The sequence below is a fragment of the Lolium rigidum genome, chromosome 7 (assembly GCF_022539505.1).
Source record: "Lolium rigidum isolate FL_2022 chromosome 7, APGP_CSIRO_Lrig_0.1, whole genome shotgun sequence".
NCBI lineage: Eukaryota > Viridiplantae > Streptophyta > Magnoliopsida > Poales > Poaceae > Lolium > Lolium rigidum.
The window spans coordinates 208,482,413-208,489,209 of record NC_061514.1 but is presented as its reverse complement, the minus strand read 5'-3'; the positions used below and the strand labels follow the sequence as shown (position 1 = coordinate 208,489,209).

Here is a 6,797-nt window from a genome sequence, read left to right as displayed (position 1 = left end):
AGGGTGAAGGTAAACCCTGTAAAGAGTGTCCTCTGAATTATTTTTCTTTCGAAAAGGAGGTGTCATCTGAATGTTTTAGCTTACTATAATGTTCTATGGCAAAGTGACCAAATTATACTACCGAATATTACCAGAAGATTCGTGAGCGACCAGAAGATTCATGTATATTTGGTTCCTTTTTGTTAAAAATGTTGTATCACCTACCGAATATTAAGTTTTTTGGTTAAAAAGGCCGCTTTAAACTCAAAAGTTCGCATCAATTGATGCAAGCTACAAGAGTTTACGTCGGGCTCTGCATAGAAGTGAATAGCAAGTACTCACTGCAAGAGCAGATGGAGTACTTCATATGAAGCGGTGTTTGAATTTTCGTACCAGGAACAGTACTAAATTACTCCCTTGTCTTATGCTACAAATTTCAACTTCGCTGCAAGAGCAGATGGAGTAAATATTAGGATGTACCGAGGTCGTAGAGGGAAGTAATTTTCAGCATTTACCAATGTTAAAACAGGGGATGTCCTAGTGTCAGTAATGCATGCAGCCACCTCTTGCACTTTATTTTTGCTAGCTTGCATAACAGTGAATTGCAGGACAGCCAGTGTGTCAGGCTGTCTCAAAAATAACCAACTCCTTTGGCCCTTTCCACAATATAGGAGTGATATGGACTTGTCCCCTGCCTCATCTTGGCTTTTGGTCAAGGAAAATCTGCTTGCTTCAGATATGCTGATAAATCACATCAGGTCCAAACTATTTTGTACTGACCATGTTTTTTCAGTAACATGCCTGCCGTGTTGATGAGAGAGAAAATATGTAAGATAACAGATGAATTATAAGTAACTGCATGCAAAAAAAAATGTATTTGTGTAGATTTTATCAGGGTAGCGAAACATGTATAAATGTAAAGAGTTGAATAAGAGGGATGTTTTCTAGGGTTCATGAGGAGGGAAAGTTTGATACATGTTGTCACAGTACAATAAAAAAGATAGCGACATATCACCTGAAAGTAGTAGCATACAGATGTGTATTTCTCCAGGGTGCTTCTCACTTTGCAGTTGCTTTCTGTGCCTTGCTTAATCAGAACAATCTCTCATCTGTCATGCCCCTCCTAGATTTACTCAAAGGTTACTTCTTCCCCCTTCTTTTATTCCATCCTTAACACTTTCAAGTAATCAAGATTATCCTCTAACCAAGGAATCCTTATGGACCAGGCAGCACGGTCAGTTGCAACCTTGAACTCCTATAGGCTATTGGATCTTCTTTGACCAATCAAGACCAATTACATATGAAATCAAAAGAAAAGAAAGAAAAATAGCATAACTCAAGGAAAAGAAAAGCAAAGGACAAAAGCAAGCATGGCTCAGTTGCTTTGATTCTACCCTGCCCCCTGCATTAGGCCCTTCAAAGGCACACGAGAAGCAGCTAGAGAAGAAGAAAGAAAACTCGAGAAGAAACCAAGGAGCAAGAAACAAAAATACCACCACTGCCTGCAGAATATAATGTGTTGAGACACTGAGACAGGGAGCAAGGTAACCTCACACTCATATTGGAGTTCTTGCAGCTGCACCAGCACCACCCTATGAGAAGCACATAGAGGGGTTGTGGTGGTGGCAGTGCCGAGCCAACACAAAGGTAGGAGCTATCATGAGCCGGCTGGGAAGGTCTGCGAAGCCGGCATTGGCCATCCTGTTTGGAGGCCTTGTTCTGGTGTCAATGATGGTGGAGAGTAGCGTGAAACATTCATCTCCTGTGCGGTTAGCCAATGCAGTAGTAGGCGGTAGGAGGATGATGACTGGAGTCAATAGAGGATTGACTAAGAGGACACTGGAGGAATTCAAGGCTGATGATCCTTTCAGTAGCAGCAAGAGGAAGGTGCACAGTGGACCGGATCCAGTTCACAACAGGTAACTTAATTTTCCTGCATTCAACTATGTAATGTCTGCTATTTGTTCTTCTTCCTTCTCTTATTTGGGTACTAACTTTCCATGGATCTCGGAGGATTCTCATTTTGACATTAAACAATTGACAAAGGAGAAGAACATAATACGCAATGTGTTTTCTGGATGTCACCTTGTTCACAAATGCCTTAGGTTTCATACAAGAACTTGTCTAATATGAAAGAAGTTGGCATTAAATTCATGGCTACTGATTACTGTTGTGATCTTTCAGTTTAGGCTAAACCAAACATAATATAAGTTACAATGCAAATTTGTAGTATGTATCTCATGTATCTGGATTAATGTTGATTTCAGTCTTCTTTTGTCACGGTGTGCTCACTGTAAGTTGGATTTTGTATACTAAAGCTTCTATATTCTAAATATAATATCAGCTGCACCCACTCATTTCATTACATTATGATTTTTCTATTAAACTAAGCACTATGTATTCAAACATAAGATGCTACGACGTTGTATTTAGCAGAAATGCATGATAAATATAATGAGATGACAAGAAAAACTAAAAATGGCTGCACTGCTTGTCCTCATTACGCAAACAAAGGCGATTGCTCATACTCTCCTCATGAGCACCCTGCATGCACTTACCATACTTGAAATAATTAACCAATATGCATCTGAAGCAGTCAAAGAAAGCACACTGCGATGGCGTTATTAATTTAGCTATGGCTACTTAAATCAAAATCCCAATGATGCAGTAGATAACCTTGAACACAACACTTGAAGGGTTGTTCCCATGTTTCCCCTGTACTCCCTCTGATATTGAAATGATCATCTCTCTGCATTCTTCAGGGGAGCTGGAGAATCAAGAAGATCGCCCGGCAGAGCATAGGTGCGACACTCGCCCCAACAAACAGAAGCTTCGGAAGTGCTTGTTGTGGATCAGATCATTGTGTTGAAAGAAAGAAAAAAGAAATAACAGGAGCTCCATTCTGTGGTGGGTCTGACTGGGATGCTGGTGTAACTAGGGGAAGATGGCCTATCATGTTCTAAGCACTGCTATTTAAGAAGATTATAGGAATAGAAGCTTCTGCTTTTGCAAAATCAAAGCCATTCTACTCATGCAGTTTTTTGTAAAGAGAGCAGTACCAAGTTTCCCTATCACAAAATCAGTCATCAAAGGTTCTTGTCAGGGGGATATGGGCAAGATGTTCTCCTTTGTTTCAGAAGCTGCTTTGCACATGCTTGTAGTAGCTAGTGCCCACTCTTTTTTGAATTTCCTATTTGTTGTATTAATTGACCAGGAAAGCACATTGCAAGCTTGCTATAGAGGTACACGTAAAGATATGATGACCAATAATTTCCTTGCTTTGTTTCTTATCTTGTGATAAGATGTGAAATCTATTGGTGTTTGTGCCCTACTACCAAAGCAAAGTAGACCACTTACTAAAGAAGCTTTTAATATTCCAGTTAGCATACTCTACTTGCAAATAGCCTTCACATTTGCTAGTAACTCGAGAGTTGTTTCAGAGAATTCTTTCACAGCTTATAAAGTTTATACAGTTCATAGCTTTCAAATTTTAGACCAACTCAAATTTATCTTAACGAACTTGGAAACAATTACCTTTATAATATTTCCCTTTGCCTACATAAAACACCACCAGGAATTTACTTCAGTAAAACTAGCAAGAAGCATCCATACAAACAAGACAAAAGGCAGGGGGGCTGAAGATTAAAGAAAGAAAAGAACTTCCAAGCTGCGAAAGCCGCATGGATTCTCCCCAACGCATGCTTTTCCACTCTTTCGTTTCCCACCTCTGTTCTCTCTCCCTCTCCTCTTTTCTTGCAAGAGTATAGCTTTGAGCAGCCAAAGATGCCCCCTGAATGGGGTCAAAAGCAAAGCAATGTTAGCAAGAACCTGATATATAAGAAGCTGTGTCCTTGGTTAAAAGTTGAGCGTTCTTCTTGGGACTAATCTTTTTCTTTTCTTGACCAGTCTTCTTGTGTAAGATGTATAGCAAGAGCTTTTATTCACTGTAACAAATGCAGACTAAAGAGGGGACAAGTGTGTGTGTCCAGTCTGTACACGAAGTTAGTGCTAGCATGGAATTTCAAGAAATATGTACTGTTATTTTCGAAAGTGAAGAAAGAGAGGTGCTTGGTAACACTAGTAGAAAAGAGGGCTTCCATACCACCCCATTAGTCCTCAAACATTTTGGCCCGGGATTAATGGGGTCTTTAGTCCCAGTTCTGCATGGGAACCACGACTGAAGCTCCGGGTCCAACGGTCTCGATCGACAGCTGGTGTACGGTCGGACATTTAGTCTCGGTTGGTCTGGCCAACCGCGATTAAAGGTGCTCAGGCCAGGCCAGGCCAACCGGGACTAAAGACCCACCACTATAAATACTGTTGCAGCACACTTGGCTTGTGTGTGAGCTACTTGGTGTTTCACTTCTATTCACAAGGGGTGGTGGGTTTAGCTTGTATCCTCTTATGCATAAGAGGTGTTCGATGAAATGCCCGAGAGCATGATGCCACTTGTGTTCACATAAAACAAACATTATATGAAGTGTCCGAGCCACACTTATGTTTTCTCATTTATTTTTCCTCCTCGATCGCGGTTAGCAACTTGAACCTTTCATGTGTCATTGATAAATATGCACGTGTAGTTCATAGTTTAATTTCTATTATTTCTAGCTAGTTAGTTTAACAAATGCATGATGGTTAATTATATACTTTATATAATAATAATGCAAATGAATCGGCAATGGATGTACGGTAACCGACTCTGTGACGAGTTCATTACGGGTTTGAATGATTTCCTCGCTGTGGCTAATGCGAACAAGCAGCGGGGTTTTGTTCTCTCGTCCATGTGCTGCCTGTAAGAATCGAAGGGTTATTCTTCCTCAAGAACCATTCACGTCCACTTGCTTCGGCACGGTTTCATGCCAAGCTATAATTGTTGGACCAAGCATGGAGAAAGAGGGGTTAGAATGGAAGATAATGAAGAAGGGGATGATGACAACTATCCTAATCATTTCGGTGATACTTTCATGGAGGATGCTGAAGGAGGGGAAGCGAAGGGGAAGGTGAAGGGGCAGGTGAAGAAGAGACACGTGATGAGCCCGCCGATGATCTTGGCCGAACCATTGCTGATGCACGGGGAGACTGCGAAACTGAGAAGGAGATGGAGAATTTGGATCGCATGTTTGAGGATCACAAAAAGTCGATGTACCTAGGATGCGATAATGGTCTGAAAAAGCTGGGTTGCACACTGGATTTGCTAAAATGGAAGGTACATGAAGGTCTATCTGACTCAGGATTTGAAAAGTTGCTGAAAATAATGAAGAATATGTTTCCAAAGAATAACGAGTTGCCCGCCAGTACGAACGAAGCAAAGAAGGTTGTCTGCCCTCTAGGTTTAGAGGTTCAGAAGATACATGCATGCATTAACGACTGCATCCTCTACCACGGTGAATACGAGAATTTGAATGAATGCCCGGTATGCACTGCATTGCATTATAAGATCAGAGGAGGTGACCCTGGTGAAGATTTTGAGGGCGAGAAACCCAGGAAGAGGGTTCCCGCCAAGGTGATGTGGTATGATCCTATAATACCACGGTAGAAACGTCTGTTCAGGAACAAAGAGCATGCCAAGTTATTGTGATGGCACAAAGAGGACCGTAAGTCGGACGGGGAGTTGAGACACCCTCGCCGATGGAACACATGGAGAAAGATCGACAGAGAGTTCAAAGATTTTGCAGGTGACGCAAGGAACTTAAGATTTGGTCTAAGTACGGATGGCATGAATCCTTTTGGCGAGCATAGCTCCAAGTCATAGCACTCCGGCCCGTGACTCTATGCATCTACAACCTTCCTCCTTGTTTGTGCAAGAAGCGGAACTTCATTGTGATGCCAGTGCTCATCCAAGGCCTGAGGCAACCTGGCAACGACATCGATGTGTACCTAAGGCCATTAGTTGATGAACTTTTATAGTTGTGGAGCAGACCTCGGTGTACGTGTGTGGGATGAGCACAAAGAAGAGGAATTTGACCTACGAGCGTTGCTTTTCGTAACCATCAATGACTGGCTCTGCTCTTAGTAACCTTTCGGGACAAACAAATAAGGGATACTGAAAGTATATATTTGGATAACTGTAAGAAGAATGTGTACCTGGGGTATCGTCGATTTCTTGCCCAACATCATAACTTAAGAAAGAAAGGCAAGCATTTCAACGGCAAGGCATATCATCGGCCGAAGCCTACGGTGCTAATGTATTTGATATGGTCAAGGATTTGAAAGTCATCTTTGGAAAGGGTCCTGGCTGACAATCAGTTCTGCGGGGAGTTGACGGGCACACACCCATGTGGAAAAAGAATTCTATATTTTGGGAGTTAGAATATTGGAAAGTCCTAGATGTCTGCTCTGCAATCGACGTGATGCATGTTATGAAAAATATTTGCGTGAACCTGCTAAGCTTCTTGGGCGTGTATGGGAAGAAAAATGATACAAAGGAAGCACGGCAGGACCAGCAACATTTGAAAGACCCGAAGACCGGCATCCGGAACGGTTTCAAGGTCGTGCCAGCTACACTCTTACCAAAGAAGAGAATGCCATCTTTTTTGAATGCCTGAGCAGTATGAAGGTCACATCTGGCTTCTCATCGATTATAAAGGGAATAATAAATATGGCGGAGAAAAAGTTCCAAAACCTGAAGTCTCACGACTGCCATGTGATTATGACGCAATTGCTTCCGATTGCTTTGAGGGGGCTCCTACTGGAAAATGTTCAAGTAGCTATTGTGAAGCTATGTGCATTCCTCAATGAAATCTCTCAGAAGGTAATCAATCCAGAAGATCTACCACGGTTACAGAACGATGTGGTCCAATGTCTTGTAAGTTTCGAGT

General features: G+C 41.9%; 1 long non-coding RNA gene across 1 annotated transcript; it reads right to left on the bottom strand.

Moving 5' to 3' along the window:
• Positions 1-279: 279 nt before the first annotated feature.
• On the bottom strand, positions 280-1,123 carry LOC124679170. The gene is made up of 3 exons (XR_006994847.1): positions 995-1,123; positions 495-780; positions 280-424 (listed from the first exon to the last, which is right to left on the bottom strand). It is a non-coding gene; the product is annotated as an uncharacterized LOC124679170 (long non-coding RNA).
• Between the last annotated feature and the right edge of the window lie 5,674 nt (positions 1,124-6,797).